Below are 16,175 nucleotides of genomic sequence, written 5' to 3'. Positions count from 1 at the left end.
TTGGCATCATCTAATGTGTACTTCTAGTGCAGCTCCCTGACCAGGTCCTCATACCTCATGGGAGTTGTAATCTCCTGAGGCCTATGTTTCGAGATCTTGGTGACCTGGGCACTGCTTGGTGCAGCTGGATGTCTGCTCAGTGATTGATCAGTAGCAGGGTTTGGGGATTTTTTGGTAATTTTGGTTTTACAAAGCCCAGTCAGGCCTAAAAATTTTTTCCCTGGAAGCCAAGCTAGGCTCCTCCCATCCATCTCCATTGCAGCAGCCTGGTCCCTAGTAGAAAAAAATAACTTAATGAATACTGGACTTCAAGTGAGTTTTGTGTTGTGGCTACAGTAGAACCTCTAGCGTTGCAAACACCAGTTACCTACTGACACGTCAAAAACACATAAGGAAATTGTTTCTGTCTGGTTTCATTTAAATTAAGATGGTTAAAAGCAACATTTCTCTCCAGCATAGTAAAGATTTAAAGCTGTATTCAATCTCTGTTCAGTTGCAGACTTTTGAAGGAACAACCAGAGCTTTCTGTTCAGAGTTCTGAACCACCACCATCCTGGGGTATTTGTAACCCGGAGGCTGTAATGTAATTGCTGAGGCTGTGCTGGTTTTTAGGGGGATCGTTCTGTGGAGGGATGTGGTTCTGGTCCCATTCGGGGGCTAGCAAAACGAGTGTGAATAATGATGCTGGAAATAAAATGTATTTTTCATATTTTTTATTTTTGCAATGTTCTAAATCCACCCCAACTGGAAAGGAAAATGAGATTCAAACCCTGGTGGTTCGGGTGGGAATTGTGCGGGAGAAGATAGCTGGAAGGTTCCCGTTCCATGGGAGCAGCACAGGGCTGGTGGATTGCCCAGCTTTGGCTTTTGTTTGCTGGTTGTCCCCACAGGGTTGATTTTGTAGTTGGTCTTTTAGAATGCATTTGCTGGACACTTGTGTGGATCTTTTTGCCCTGGGGCTCCCATTGCTGGGGCCCTGGTTGCAGCCACCTCCATCTGCAAGTTAAACATGTAAATATTGTCCATAAAAACCATGCAGCTGTGTGCTGTGTCAAAGACAACTCCCGTGTCACTCTCCTGTCTGTTACAATCCTTCCCCAGGGGGGCCCACAGATATGTTTGGCCCCAGGCCCACAAAAAGTTAATTCTGCCCTGCTGCCCGGAGCGGAGAGCCAAGTCCAGCCAGCCCCATGGCACCAGAGGTGCAGGAGCCGCCACCGTGGGGTGAGTGAAGGACAGGACCCAAACTTCCAGAGGAGGCAGGATCCACCCAAAACCCCCCAAATGCCTCCACCCCCAGACAATTTACTGAGTTGTGACAGGCCATAAACATTTACTAATGGGCCCTGGGGAATGTTCCCTTTAATTTTTTACATCCATGTACAGAATGAATTTTGTTATGTGCACCAATATGGAGATGATGTGTGGTGGGGGTGTGGCCAAGAGTTCAGACTGTGGGAGGGGGCTCAGGACTGGGGAAGAGGGTTGGGTTGGGGGGGTGAGGGCTCTGGCTGAAGGTGTAGGCTCGGGGGGGTTGGGATGAGGGGTTCGGGGTACAGGAGGGGACTCAGAGCTGGAGCAGAGAGTTGGGGTGCAGGAGGACAAGGGCACTGGCTGGGGGTGAAGACTCTGGGGTGGCATTTGGATGAGGGGTTTGGAGTGCAGGAAGGGTCTCAGGGCTAGGGCAGAGGGTTGGGGTGAGGGGTCTGGCTGGGGGTGCAGGCTCTTGGAGGTTGAGATGAGGGGTTCAGGGTGCGGAGGGGGCTCAGGGTTGGGGCAGAGGGTTGGGGTGCAGGGGAGGGTGAGGACTTGGGCGTCTGTCTCATCCCTCCCTGCCCCACCCCACCTTCCATCCGTGCGGCTCTCCTCGTTGGCTAACCTGCCTCCTCCAACCTGCTCACTTCATTAGCCATCTTCCCTGCACCACAGGCTGTGCTACCTACTATGGAGCAGGGAGACAGAACATATCTGGGTAGAAACAAACCCTGGCTAATGTGCTGCTCTCACCAAAGTGTGCCCTCCACACACTTAATTTAATTTGCCTCCACACACTTTTTTTCCCCGCCTGCAGACTATAGTGATCTCAGCCCGAGAAGCTCTGGAATGCGATTCCTTCCACAGACATGCTCAACTGAGACATAATGGCATTGACTTGGTGTGCAAAAGAACAGTAAAAACATAATCAGGTCCCAGTTTTATGTGATTAATCCAGCCCTATGGCAGATAAAACCTAATGATAACACATCTTCAGCCAGAACATCATCTTCTGACAGCAGCCAGTGCCAGGGGCTTCGGAGGGAATGAACAGAACAGGCAATCACTGAGTGAACCATCCCATCATCTACTCCCAGCATCTGGCAGTCAGAGGTTTAGGGACACGTAGAGCATGCAGAGACATCCCTGATTATCTCAGTTAATAGCTGATGCACTTATCCTGAGGAACTGATCTAATTCTTTGTTGAACCCATTTACAGCTTTGGCCTTCAAAACATAATGAACACACGTCTACAACCCCAAGGGGGTTTGACAATCCCAAGAATTCTAAAAACAGGAATTATACACCCGGAAGTCAAGAAATGTGAATAAAGTCATGATATTTCGTTCTTATGGGCCTCTTTGTTCCTGAGCCTTTAGGGTGCAGTAAGGCCACTTCCACAAAAGCTGGAGCCTAAACACCTGAATGGATCTTGGTCTCCCCTCATCCTTTTCCTGTTACCTCACCCAAACATTTCATAGACCTAAGGCCATAGCTACACTACAACCCTATGTTAACTCTCGTTACGTCAGCATAGACTCGCAACGGTCACTGTGTCACTTGTGTGACTGACTTCCTTGTGCTATCGTAATAAATAAAGAGGTAATGGATACAGACGTACACCAGGCAGGGTCGTTTGGAAGCCAAAGACTTGATGCTGTTCAAAGGTTCAAGGAGAAAAGGTAAAAGTTTGTACCTTGGGGAAGTTTTAACCTAAGCTGGTAAGAATAAGCTTAGGGGGTCTTTCATGCAGGTCCCCACATCTGTACCCTAGAGTTCAGAGTGGGGAAGGAATCTTGACAGCCCACAAGTTTGGCCCTTGTGCTTGCTGCCCATGTTTTTCCTCTTTCCCACATGGCGCTTGAAGAAAGGAGTGGCAGGGCCAGGCTTCATAGTCAGAGCTAGGCAGGAGGGAGGAAGAGTCCCAGACTAGAGCACAGCACACCTCTCCTCCTCTGGGCACCTAGAGCAGAGGTGGCTGGTGCTGACAGCTCCAAGGGAAGGCTAAAAAGCCAGAGAGCAACCGAGGGGGGGGCAAGAGGAGGGGAGGACCGTGCCTGCACGTGGCCAGCAGACAGCCACAATGACACCCGGCCAACCTGTTCCCTGGCATGCCAAACACTCACTGAAGGCCACCCACAGACCAGCATGTGGGGCAGCTGCTGTTGCTCTGTGGCCAGCATCAGAAGATGGTAGGAAAACAGGGCCAGCCCCGCCAGTGGGGCCTCTGACCCTTCCCACTCCAGGTGCTCACTGTTGCAGTGGGGCAGGAGATTTTACCCCAAGAGGCTTTCCTCCGCTGGTGAGAAGCAGAGAAACACCCAGCCCCCTAGGCGCTGTTTAGCCCCCTCAGGCACAGGGACAGCCGGCCATTTGGAGGAGGGAAACTGCTCTACACGCTAGCCCGGGCAGCTGCCCGTTTACTTTGGCAAGTCAGGAATGGCAAAGGCTAGACTGGACGCACCTGGGCTCACGCCCTAGCCTTTGTGACGCCCAAACCCAACTCCTTCCCGGGGGTCTAGCTGAAGCCAGAGCATTGGCCTGAGCAGCCAAGAAGAGGATCCAGCCCTGAAGAAAGCAGGAATCATAGAATATCAGGGTTGGAAGGGACCCCAGAAGGTCATCTAGTCCAACCCCCTGCTCAAAGCAGGACCAATTCCCAGTTAAATCATCCCAGCCAGGGCTTTGTCAAGCCTGACCTTAAAAACCTCTAAGGAAGGAGATTCTACCACCTCCCTAGGTAACGCATTCCAGTGTTTCACCACCCTCTTAGTGAAAAAGTTTTTCCTAATATCCAATCTAAACCTTCCCCACTGCAGGACCTTTAAGCAAAGCAAGCACAACCATGGAGGAACTCCAATCCTGAATCATCTGATGCACAGGGAGATGCCTTATCCATCCGACCACATGAGGAGGTATTCTAAGCACTTCTTCAGAAAAGGCAGACACTGTGTTTCTCGGGTCATCTACTGAGGGGGGCAGAAACTCTCTGGGCACAAGAAGTCGAGTTCCCAGCAAGATGTGAGATTTAATTCTATGCAGCCAGGTGCAGGACTTGGGCAGGGAGGCTTAGGCATGGGGGACTGGGATGCAGCGGATGGACTGGCTGTCTAGGTGCAGAGATGTAGTCACACTGAGGCACAGGAGGGAGGAGGAGGAGGAATCCTGCTGAAAGGCAGTGGCTGTGGAGAAAAAGAGGAGGGGTTTCTGGCACTTTTTTGCCTCTCTTTTGCCTGCCTGCTCATTCTTGTGGTCAAAGGGGTAGATTCTATTGGGAAGCCTAGTTAGCTCAGTCAGTAGAGTATCGGGCTCTTACTTTGAGGGTCCAAGGTTGAAGCCCCTGGCCGGGCACTCAGCTTTTAAGTTGCCTTGTATGCCAGGCGCCAAATGATTCCTGGTGGTGTCCAGAGCCACACAGGGATTCCCAGAAGCCATGACCATTTCCTGGAAAGGCCTCTTTCTGCTGCTTAGTCCTAGAAAGCAGGATAGAAGCCCACCTCCACAGGAGCGGGCCCAGAAAGCAGAGTCTCTGGTTGGCAGAAAGTGGGGCCAGGTACTATGATAAACCAAGGGAAGGGCGAGAGCAGCAGAGAGAGGGGGAGCAGCTGGAGAGCTGTAAGTGCAGAGTTCAAGCCTGCCAGCTGAGGGCCACAAGTGTCTAGAGACTGTGACATCATCGGGTCCCATGGCGTAAAGGTCAGCTGTCAGAGTGCTGAATACTGCAAGCTGAGCTCAGATCTCAGTGGGACTTTTGGACTTGTTGCTTCACACCTAAGCATAGGTGGAGTTTCAAGGCTTTGTCTTGCTCTTTCAAATGTGGGAGCCAGTCTTTTGCCTGCTTGCAGTTGTGACTTGAACGCCAGAGGAGACGTTGGATCCAGAAGGCTGGCCTTGCCTGGAGCCCTATAGGGAGGGTTGTGAGCTGGATTTACTCTGAGTCCTGCAGCTGGGCTGCAGCAAGGGCCTAGGAGGCAGCCCGCTTGGTTGACCTGCTGGCCCAAAGTCACTTTGGCGGTGTTGGTCTTTACCCAGGAATGCTGAAGGGTGGGCCTGAGGGAGGGAGACTCAATCCTCCTCCCTATTGATCAGGGCTGGAGAGGAGGCTGTAGGAGTGGCCAGGTTGATGAGCTGGGCCTTCTAGAGTTTGGGGAGGGTGGAGTTGACTTGGGCATTGTGCTGGCAAAATGCCTCAGGGTGCTGGAGGGAGGAGGAGACCAGGGCTAGGGCTGGGAAGAGATAGAGAGAGAGCAGCAGGTTTCCTCTATTGTTTCCTGCTCTCTTTTTCTTGACTAGTTTCTCCTCTGCATGAACTTGTTCCTTTTCTTTGTGAGCCTGGCTAGCTCAGTTGGTAGAGCATCAGACTTTTAATCTGAGGGTCCAGGGTTCAAGTCCCTGGTCAGGCAATGAGCTATTTCCCAAGATTATAAAAGTCTATCACTTTTGCATCCTTCTGCATGTCCTTTTCTCTTCAGGATTTTGCCTTTCCTAAGAAGGGCCTCTAGTGTGTGGGATTGAAGGGGAAACTTCCTGACATCCCCTCTGTCCTCACAGGCTGGAGGAATAAAGGCCTCTGGGCATATAGCAGGTTCCTCCCAGATGGCTGCATCTCACAGGGTGGAGGTGGAAGCTCTGTCTCCTTGCCTCTTTTTCTGCCTTCACGTGGCTGTGCTGATCTGGCTGGCCTGTCTGAGACAGGGTGTGGGGAATGTTTGGAGCTTTTGCTTCGTATTGAGGGCTCCCTCCTACAGCAGAGTGATGTGGGCTCCGTGGAGAGTCTGAAAGAATTGCCCCGTCAGCGTTAGGTTTCACCCAGCGCTCGGCTTCCCTTCGTGGGAGTGGGGAGGAGGGTGGGGCTCAGCCCTCCCAGTTGGAGAGGGGTGCAGGTGGCGGGGCTGCTGGTTGGGACTTGGAGGAGCGTGAAACATCTGCGAGACGAGTGGAGTGGGAGGAAGAGCATGTGTCTGCAGTGCCTGGGGTGGGCCTGTGCCTCCCCCAGGAAGAAGGTTTTTGTGCGTGCCAGTCCCTGGGAGGCTTGGGTCCAGGCTAGTGTTGAGGCCTGAATTGTCAGGAGACCAGGTGAAGGAGAGTGCGGAATTGGTGGAGCTGGGGAGTGGAGCACCAGGAGTCTCTCACCCCACCTTGGGAGCACTTGTGGGGACTGAGCTGTCTTTGGGTCGGGGTAGTGGTGGGACCCCAGGGGATGGGGAGCAGCAGTCTGGGGGCTCATTCACCCAGGCAAGGAAACACCCATATGGGGGGAGAACTGACCCAGCGGTGAGCACTGGACCTGTTGGTGAGTCCCACAGTGTCCTTGGGTCTGACCTGAGACCAGAGGGCCCCTCGCCAGCGAAGAGGAAATCCAACACAGCAGCAGAAGCCTCTCTTTCAGCGACCACAGCGTATTCAGCGGTGATTGAGGGACTGCAGCCATCAACCTCCTTGCAGCAGCAGTGTCATGTGCTTAGGCTGCGGCACACGGGGGTTTTGAGTGGGTGCCCCACACTTGACTTTGTAGTGGGCATGTTGCTGCTCTGCTCCTTGGTCTTTCTCCCTCGGCAGTTGAGGTCAGTGATTCACCTGCCCGACAGCAAGGAATTTGATGTTTGTTTCTATTCAGTCAAGGAGTCCAAGCAGTTCTGGGAGAAGATTGGGGAGAAAGCCCTCGTGGAGCAGGTATGGGTGGGATTTGTCACTATCCCCCTTTTCAAGCCTGCCGTGAAGACAGTAACCGTATTTTTCCACACAGATGTGGTACAGGAGGAGGATGGAGTGTCATGCTCGGGTGAGCCAGGCCCTGGCCAGGGTACATGACAAATCCGGGGTGTGGGCGGGTGAATTCTGGGGGACAGTTGAGCTTTTCAGGGTTGATGGTGACCAGTTAAGGCATGTTCCAAATATGTTTTCAATTGGGTTGGAATGGGGTTATAGCCAGTATGTGGGACAGCCTAAGGCCTGCTTCAGCTGCAGCTCATCTGGGCACTTCAATTATGGGTGCTCTAGCTAGCGCTGTCTGCGCGGTGAGTCCCCGGAGCACAGGACAGAGGGCTGCCAGCTGGGCATCTGTTGCATTTTGTGTGGGAGGGAGGGACCAGTGTACCGCAGTTGTCCAGAGGCATGGCATATCCAAGAGGAGACACACTGGCGACTGTGTAGAGCATGCATGCAGATGGAGAGTGCTTAGGAAACAAGGGAAAAGGGAACGGGAGTGGCCAGGCAGACACCGGCCTCGGAAGTGAAAGGAGTGGAGGGTTCGTGCCCCAGAGATGGGGAAAGCAGTGGACCCAGGGGTAGCAGACCGAGCCTGGAGGAGCTAGTGCAGAAGAGGGAGGGAAGCAGTGGGGCAGGCATGGGAGTACAGTCAGGCAAGGCCCTTGGCAAAGTGTTGGCCGGGGTAACAGGGCCCAGACAATCTCTATGTGACCAGAAACAGGGTGACGGGACCCAGGTGGGTCGTGAGATGCCTGACCCCACCATGAGCAGGTGGGAGGAGGCTGAGTCACTGGGGAGACTTTTGTGAGGGTTTCCTGAAGGGAGAGGCAGGGAAGAAAGCCTTCTGGAGTTGTTAATGTCCCACTGGCTCTGCGGGGGTCATATGAATGCACGTTGCCAGCTCCGGCTGCAGTAGGCGGTATGGCACTTCTCCAGAGCCACCGTTTTGCAGTGTTGGACCAAGCAGAACTGGCCGGGGAAGGGAAGGAAGGGTAGCTTGATGGGCAGAGGGTGATTGGAGGAAGGGCCCGTCTCTCTGGTCCTCTGGGCCAGGGAAGAATGATGGGCTTGGAGTCTTGTTCTTCACATTCGCGGTGTGAGTACCGAAGGTCGCGGCATTCCGACTGGGGAGCAGGATTGTTAAATCCAGACACCAAAAGCTCTTTGGATGTGCCCCTTCCCTTCACAGCACCTCATTCCCAGCTGCTGTCCTGGTCAATGAAAACCCAGAGTTGGATCTGTGGAGTTCACCTCTCACCTCCTAGGGGGAAAGCCCCTTTCCCCCTCCACTGACCACATCACCAGTCTCTTGCCACTCCACCCTTTCACCACTCTGCTGGCTAACCTCACCTCTTTGGGATGTCTTGTGGTCCACCAGGAGCATCGCAGGCTCCCTAAAAGTAGCAGACCACCAGAGCACGAACAGTAGCCCCATCCCTTCCCCTTAAGGCCATGTCCCTGCACCATCCCTTCTCCCCAAGGTCCCGCTCCTGCACTGATTCTTCCCCCCAAGATTCCGCCTCCCGATCACTGCTCTCCTCCCCCTCCCCACCCTCACTTGCTCTTATGGTCATTACAAAGTGGTAAGGCAGAGCCCTCCCATTTCTAAAAGTCCTGGGGCGTCGTGCCCCCCTGTTCACGCACCCCTGGGTCCCGGCACTTCACACAGCTCTCACTGATCTCAGCTGTTAGTGAGGGAGCCTCACTGCTCGCACAGACTTGGCAGTTTCCTGTCTGAGAGACTCTGTCCCAAAGCAGGACTAATGCTTAGACCTGGTTCTCAGGGATTTCAGATCTGTTGATCTGATTGAGTCTTAATCAGCTCTGATTGAGTCTTAATCAACCCACCCCACCAAGGACCAACACTTGTCTCTACCCTCGCTCAACTCTACTGAGAATTTTTGGGGGGTCACGCCTCGCCTTTATCAACCTAGGGCCCTGGGAGAAAAGCAATGGACAGGTGCTCCAGTGGCCCAGTTGGTTAGTGCACAGTACTTATAGGGCAGTGCTGAGAAGAGCTATGCTGAGGTTGTGAGTTCAAAGCATCACCTGGAGCACTGGTTTTCATTAGCCAAATGGCTTCACTCACTTGACCCTGTGGAATGTAGAATTCCAGCCCAGGGGACACTGAGGAGGGGAGGACTCAAAAATGCCCCTTTCAGTTATTACCTCCTCTCCAGAGCCTAGAGTCCTGCTGATCCCTGAGCCTGGGGAGGAAGAGGAGCCATTTTTAAAGGGCTTTCCCTTCCCCTGCCCCCTTCCCTGGTTCTTGTCACAGAGACAGGAAGCAGCAGAAGACCAGAATTCCGAAGTGCAGACAATGCAATGTTTACTGGGGTTAGTTTCCATGCAAGCGTATTCCAAAGCCCTTCACACCAGTCGGGCTTAATCTCTATCCGCCAGTAGAATCTGTTCCCCAGGGTTCCCTTCCCAGCTCTGACGCCACAGAGCATTTGCCCCGCGTTCCCCTTCCCAGCTGTGACACTGCAGAGCCTTGCTTGTGTTCCCGTTCCCCCACCTTAGCAAACATGATTCCAATTTCTCCTTCCACTTCCTGTTTGACCCCAGTTTATATAGTAATATTCTCAGCTATACCTTAACCAATCATATTGTAACATAATTCTCTAACCAATTATATCCCACTACTTACACCTAGCAACATTAATTATACAACAGACAGAAACAATAAGAGAACCAGACAGATTGACAATAGAAAAGTGGGGGCCGTAAAGATAAAATATACAGAAATGAGGGTTTCACAACCATTGAGAAGGGAATTCTTGCCAGACAGGAGGCTCTCTTAAGATCTGTTTCTTTATCTGGTGGTGATGGGCACTATCAGGACAGGATCATCTTCCTAGCAGCCCAATACCTCTGTATTTTAATGTGACTGGTTTGGGATTGGAGGATGTGACCTTACTCTTCCTAGCTTATAGCTGCCCCTGCTGCTTAGCCAAAGGCCTTAGCCTAAGAACAAGACCTCAGACTCTCCCGAGGAGAGAAGGCCCATACACAGGCAGACTGTGATTTTGATTCTTTGTTTTATACCCCTGTAACTCACTAAGTGATAGAAGTACACCTAAGTTCTTCAAGTCGAGGCCTGTACAGGCAGTCTAAAGATCTCTATTCTAACAGCCGTCAGTCCCTGGGGCAGAATGATCCATGTAGCTCCCTGAGTGGTTGGTGGGCTGAGCTTCCCCCCGCTGGAGCTTTTCAGGGATGAGATTTTGATTAATTGTAACAAGAAGAAAATCTCTCCTGTTCCTGTTTGTCACCTTTTGCCCTTCTTGTACCTCCCTCAGCCTCTGTTCTCCCTGATAGGGGAGATGCAGAGACAAGCCCCAGTCTTTCTGAGTCATACAGTCTGTATCCACCTCTGAAATATTGCCACTCGAGAGTATGGCTCCCACTTCTTCCGTAGAGGGACTGCGACAGCGGCTACCCAGTTGGGTCTGGGGGCACCAGAGATCCAGGCTCTAGTGTTCAGGTGATATAGGGCCTATAAGTCCCCCGCCTGAGGGGAGGCCAATGCATATGGTGGGCCATAAGCACCACAGGTTTTAACCCTGTCGGCTTCCTTCCCCATGGCTCTTATTTAGATTATATTGAAGTACACCTGTGGATGGGAATATGAATTTGTGGGCACAGCATTGTGCAGTGTGCTTCCAAGGCAGCCTGTAATTCAGCCAGGGGTTTGCAACTGAGCCTTGGGCTGGAGGCGATTTTCTCTCCACAGAGCAGATGGGGGATGCGCTGGGACCAGCTCCTGGCTCTTTTTTAGTGAGCTGGTTCCCTGTGAGGACACACCAGACGTCACTGCTATCTACGTAGGGGAGAACCAGCTGGGGATGCTCTCCAGACCCAGCTGATCTGGAAGGTTAAATAGGATAGTGAACAACACAGCAATGTGGGGCTAGGTCCCTGAGAAAACAAAGTGGGGGGAAGACCAGAGATGAGAACTAGAGATGGGGGAGGAGAAAGGGTCTCAAGGGAGGGAGCAGCTGGAGAGAACCAAGGAGTGCAGTGGACAAGTCTGCTGTCTGAATACTAGTGGTCATAGGTGTTCTGCAGAAAAACCAGAGCCAGCTGGTCCCGTGGTGTAATGGTCAGCCCTCAGGACTCTGAATCCCAGTTCAGAGCTTGGTAGGATCTTCTGGAGCTGCGTCAGATTGCTGTGAAGCCCTGGAGGCGCTGCTGCTCAGCATCCCAATTGCACAAGAGTCTCTCTTTTCCCTCCTGCTTGGCTACTTATGTCTGCTCAAGGGAGATCTTTGTTCCAGATGCCCCCATGCTATTGAACTTGCGAGTCCAGCTAGAGATGCCTTCCATCCTTTGGGTTGACTTATAGCTGCATTCCAGGCTGCCTCAGCTGATGGCCACAGGCTATTGGGAACCCCAGCCCCTAACCCAGGGCAGGTGGAGGGTTCGGAGCTCCCCATAGTGGCTTGGGCTCCCTAGGTGTTTTTTTCCACAGCCTGGCTTGGTTTTTACCACAGCTTCTGTCCTGGCTCGGGGGCAGGGCCTCCAGGGGAAGAAGAGAGGTGGGGCCATGGAGAAGGGCAGGGCCTCGTGGCTCCCCTACTTCTTCCAAGGTTCCGGTGCTTTTGCTCAGGAGCAGAGGCTGCATCATTGTTTAAATCTAAACCAACACCAGCTGAGGATGGGGACATTCCCTTGGTATCTCAATCCTAACCTGCCTCCAGTCCTGCTGCCAATGCAGCTCAGGCAAAGCATGCAGCCCCTAGCTGTTGATGCTGCCCTTCAGCCGCAGCTGTGCAGGGTGTGAAGTCCTTTCACTTGTGTTGCCAAGTGTCCCTAGCCCTGAGAACTTTCTCTCTCCTCGTCCTGAGGGATCTTCCACTCCATTCCCAACCCACGTCCTAATGATCCAGGTGGTCTTCTCCCAGAAAAGGATCATTTGGGAGCTGGATCCCTCTTTGCCTTTTCTCTGTGTCTAGCACAGTTCAAGGTGCCTACGGGTGGGATGTTTGATCCCAATGACCTGATGTGGAGCTGCCATTCAGCTTCCCTTATTTGGTCTCCTCTTTCACTGAATCCAACATTTTTTCAATCTATCATCACCATCCTCCCAAGCACATTTCAATTGCTTCCACCTCCCTTAACCAGATCGTGTCCCTGTAGTTTGAGGTGTCTTCATAGGTCATTTCTCCATCTTTCTCACCCTCTCGTGTCTTTTCACCCTCATTAACTCTCCTGGGTCTCTGCTTTCTAAGCTCAGACTGTCTCTGCATTTCTGGCTGTTCAGAGGAGGGAGGACCATGTCTGCGCGTGGCCAGCCTGCTCCCTGCCATGCCAAACACCCACTGAAGGCCACCAGTCAACCAGCATATGAGACGGCTGCTGATGCTCAGAGGCCAGCATCAGAAGATGGTAGGAAAGCAGGGCCACCCCCTAGTGGGGCCTCTGACCGTTCCCACTCCAGGTACTCACTGTTGCAGCGGGGCAGGAGATTTTACCCCAAGAGGCTTTTCCCCAGCTGGCGAGAAGCAGAGAAACACCCAGCCCTCTAGGCGCTGTTTAGCCCCCTCAGGCACAGGGACAGGTGCACATTTGGAGGGGGGAAACTGCTCTACACGCTAGCCCGGGCATCTTCCCATTTACTTTGGCAAGTCAGGAATGGCAAAGGCTAGACTGGACGCACCTGGGGCTCACGCCCTAGCCTTTGTGACGCCCAAACCCAACTCCTTCCTGGGGGTCTAGCTGAAGCCAGAGCATTGGCCTGAGCAGCCAAGAAGAGGATCCAGCCCTGAAGAAAGCAGGACTTTCAGCACAAAGGGAAAACTACACAAGTCCAACCACGAAGGGACTCGAACCCTCAATTGCCTGATCTGAAGTCAGATGCCTGATCCATTAGGTCACGCAGTCACACAAGAAAAGCCTCTCCAAACACTTCTTTGAAAAAGGTGGACACTGTTTCTCAGGTCAGCTACTGAGGGGGGCAGAGGCTCTCTGGGCACAAGAAGTCGAGTTCCCAGTGAGACGTGAGACTTAAGTCTATGCTGCCAGGTGCAGGACTTGGGCAGGGAGGCTTAGGCCTGGAGGATTGGGGTGCAGCGGGCGGGCTGGCTGTCTAGGTGCAGAGATTTATTCACACTGAGGCACAGGAGGGAGGAGAAGGAGGAATCCCACTGATAGGCAGTGGACGTGGAGAAAAAAGGGTGGCGATTCCCTCATCCTAAATGGGTTGGCTGGCTTGACCCTCACCCCTCTGCAGAATATGGCGGGGGCTGCCGCTCGCCCCCTGTGGGGCAGGAGGGTGCAGGTGTGGGTTGCTGGGCTCTGATGCACCTGGAGGGCAGCTCGGGTGAGGCGGGGCAGGGCCTGTGGTTTCCATTCTGTGTTGCCTGTTGCTGGGCTGTTGCACAAGCCCCAGCCATGCAGCAAAGGTGCCCTAAGAGGGGGAGAGGACCAAGCAGATGATCCAGCACGAGGGGGGAGAGGATAAGTGGTTGTGGGAATGGAAGGCCTCGGGCTGCACTTGGGGGAGTGAAGAGCTGGGTGACAACCCAAAAACCTGCAGCGAAGGGATGGACAGGTGGAGGGGGGGATAGAAGAGGCAGCGAGCCTAAAATCTAAAAGTGCAGTAGGGTCTAGTGGTCAGAGCGGGGCTGGATACCAGGACCCCTGTGTTCTATCCTGGGCTCTGGGAGCAGAGCAGGGTCTAGAGGTTAGAGCAGGGGGACTGGGAGCCAGGCAGTGTTTTCTGCAGGAATTGCAATGGGGCAGGGGTTCAAATGTACAGGGGGTGAGGGTCACGGCCGATGAGGGGTGAGACAGTGAGGGTGAAGGGAGGCTGTATGGCACCATAGTAAAAACTGAAAAATGTTTCATGACCATTTTATTAGACTTAACTCATATTTTAAAATTATCACACAAATTAATGTTGGCTACAGAAACCTTCTATGGAGCACTACGTCTACATCCTTCTTGGTTTCTTGTTATAACTTTGCACAACTCTATTAATGAACTTCTTGAATGCAGTGCGCTCATCTTTGGTGGCTTATCGTGTGTCCGGTACTTCCATTCCGTCAATTGATATGCTCATTAGTTCATTCACATGATCAGGCAGAAGGCGACTTCTTTCAGAACACAAAATTCTATTCAATGAAGAAAAAGAACACTCTTTTGTTGTGTTGTTGTTGTTTTGTTCTGTTGTGAGTGGGAGTAGCAAGAGATGAATTCTTACTCCTTTGATCCCAGGAGACAGAACACAAAGGTCGGGTAGAGCCACTAGCGATGATAAAAAAGAAGTTGAAGTCAAATCTTCATTCATTCGTCATATGATATTTCACTCTGTGTTCAAATTCTCTCTTCTGGACTGAGCACGTGGCAGCCCCCTTGCTGGTAGTACCTCGCTCCACTCAGCTGTCGGTGTTTTATAGGACAGGGATCTGTAAAAGCTACGTAGAGGTTGAGTAGAATCATAGAATATCAGGGTTGGAAGGGACCTCAGGAGGTCATCTAGTCCAACCCCCTGCTTGAAGCAGGACCAATCCCCAATTTTTGCCCCAGATCCCTAAATGGCCCCCTCAAGGATTGAACTCACAACCCTGGGTTTAGCAGGCCAATGCTCAAACCACTGAGCTATCCCTCCCCCCCAAATCTAGAAGTCGCTAGAAGTCGCTGTTGTAGATCTTTAAGAATCAAGGCTGTGTACTTTTTCAGTTGTCTTAACAAACACTTCTTGTCCTCTTCACTTAAGTATTCACTATAAATGCCTTCATTAGTCAACTTCTGGACTGAAGTCTTTGCTTCTTCCAGTACTTTTTCAAGGGATAGCTCTCTGATTGATCCAAATTTTGCTTCTATTGCTGGACAAAGATCTACTACTGTTGTAGCAGATGCCTGGACGGCATTGTTTAATGGCCCAAGTGGTTTCAACAGTAGACTTACAAGGGAGAGAATGGCAATAGTCTTCTCTGAATGTAGTAGGAAAAGTAATCCACCAGCCTCACTACTTAGATCCATCCCATCTTGGCAGATACTTTCCAAAGCCAGTAATAATGGCTGGAATAATTTTAAGACAACAGCTAAGGATCACTCATGAGAAAGCCAGAGGGTTTTCCCAGGTTGGACTAATTTGAACTTCAGTCCCAGTGTACCGTCTATATTTTCCAAGATATTCAGTCTTTTTGGACTCTTGCTGAAAAAAGAATATAATGAAGACGTTAAATGTACAGCTTTTTGAATGTCTTTTGAAGAGTTGGCAGCTCGTACTAGCGCTAGTTGGAACAGATGGCCTCTGCAGTGTGTACAGGAGAGACTAGGTTTCAGAGTAGCAGCTGTGTTAGTCTGTAGTCGCAAAAAGAAAAGGAAAATCTCACTGTATTTTCCAAAGTATGCATCCGATGAAGTGAGCTGTAGCTCACGAAAGCTTATGCTCAAAATAAATTGGTTAGTCTCTAAGGTGCCACTAGTACTCTTTTTCTTTCAGGAGAGATTAGGGTTACACTTCTCTCTGAGCAAAGCTTGTACTCCACCAGAGAAGTTTGCAGCTCCATCAAATGCACAAGCAGCCATCTGTTTGGGCTCCAGTTGACAAGCATTTAACTCTTCTAAGACGTAGGTTGTCACAGATGCAGCCGATGAGTCTTCTGTAACTTGAACATCTAGAAATGCATCTCCTGGCCTACCACTGACATCGAGATAATGTACACAGTGACTTACTGCTTGAGGCCCATTTGCATCTGCGCATTCATCAGCCACGTCTGCAAATGTTTTGAATGTGGGGAGAGAGTTCTTCACTTTTCAACTGATGAGTCTTTCACTGTTGCACCACACGCTTCGAGCCAGTCAGTGGAGTTTCTTGCAGAAACACAGTGAGTATTTGCTGGTCTTGTTCGGAGCCAGTGTCCAACTTCAGGATGAACAAGTGACAATGCACTTAACATCGGCCTCCAGTTTGTAGTCTGTGGTATCTCTTCTTAAATAGGAAGTACTGTATGATGCTTGTTTGTTCGCATGAACTGTGTTGTGTCTCCAGCATCCTTAACAGCCCCACTCACCGGTGTTGTCCTTGGTCAGTGGAGACTCGGGGTTCAGAGGTGCTTTCACATGAGTTCACCTCCCAGGTGAGGGGCAAAAAGGCACCTTGCTCGTTCCTCCAGCTGCTCAGCGTTCGCTCTGGCCACTGTTGTTCGTTGTGCCACCGTTCACTCCATCGCGCTGTAGCCCATGGCCCTGCGCTGTC

At 51.8% G+C, this 16,175-nt stretch overlaps 1 non-coding gene across 1 annotated transcript; it reads left to right on the top strand.

The window, feature by feature from the left end:
• Window positions 1-5,585: 5,585 nt before the first annotated feature.
• TRNAK-UUU (transfer RNA lysine (anticodon UUU)) lies at window positions 5,586-5,658 on the top strand. Its single transcript has one exon. It is a non-coding gene; the product is annotated as a tRNA-Lys (tRNA).
• The last annotated feature ends 10,517 nt before the right edge of the window (window positions 5,659-16,175 follow it).

Source organism: Lepidochelys kempii, chromosome 22, assembly GCF_965140265.1.
Source record: "Lepidochelys kempii isolate rLepKem1 chromosome 22, rLepKem1.hap2, whole genome shotgun sequence".
NCBI classification, from domain to species: domain Eukaryota; kingdom Metazoa; phylum Chordata; order Testudines; family Cheloniidae; genus Lepidochelys; species Lepidochelys kempii.
The sequence above is the reverse complement of the archived record's forward strand: the minus strand, read 5'-3'. Positions and strand labels throughout refer to the sequence as shown.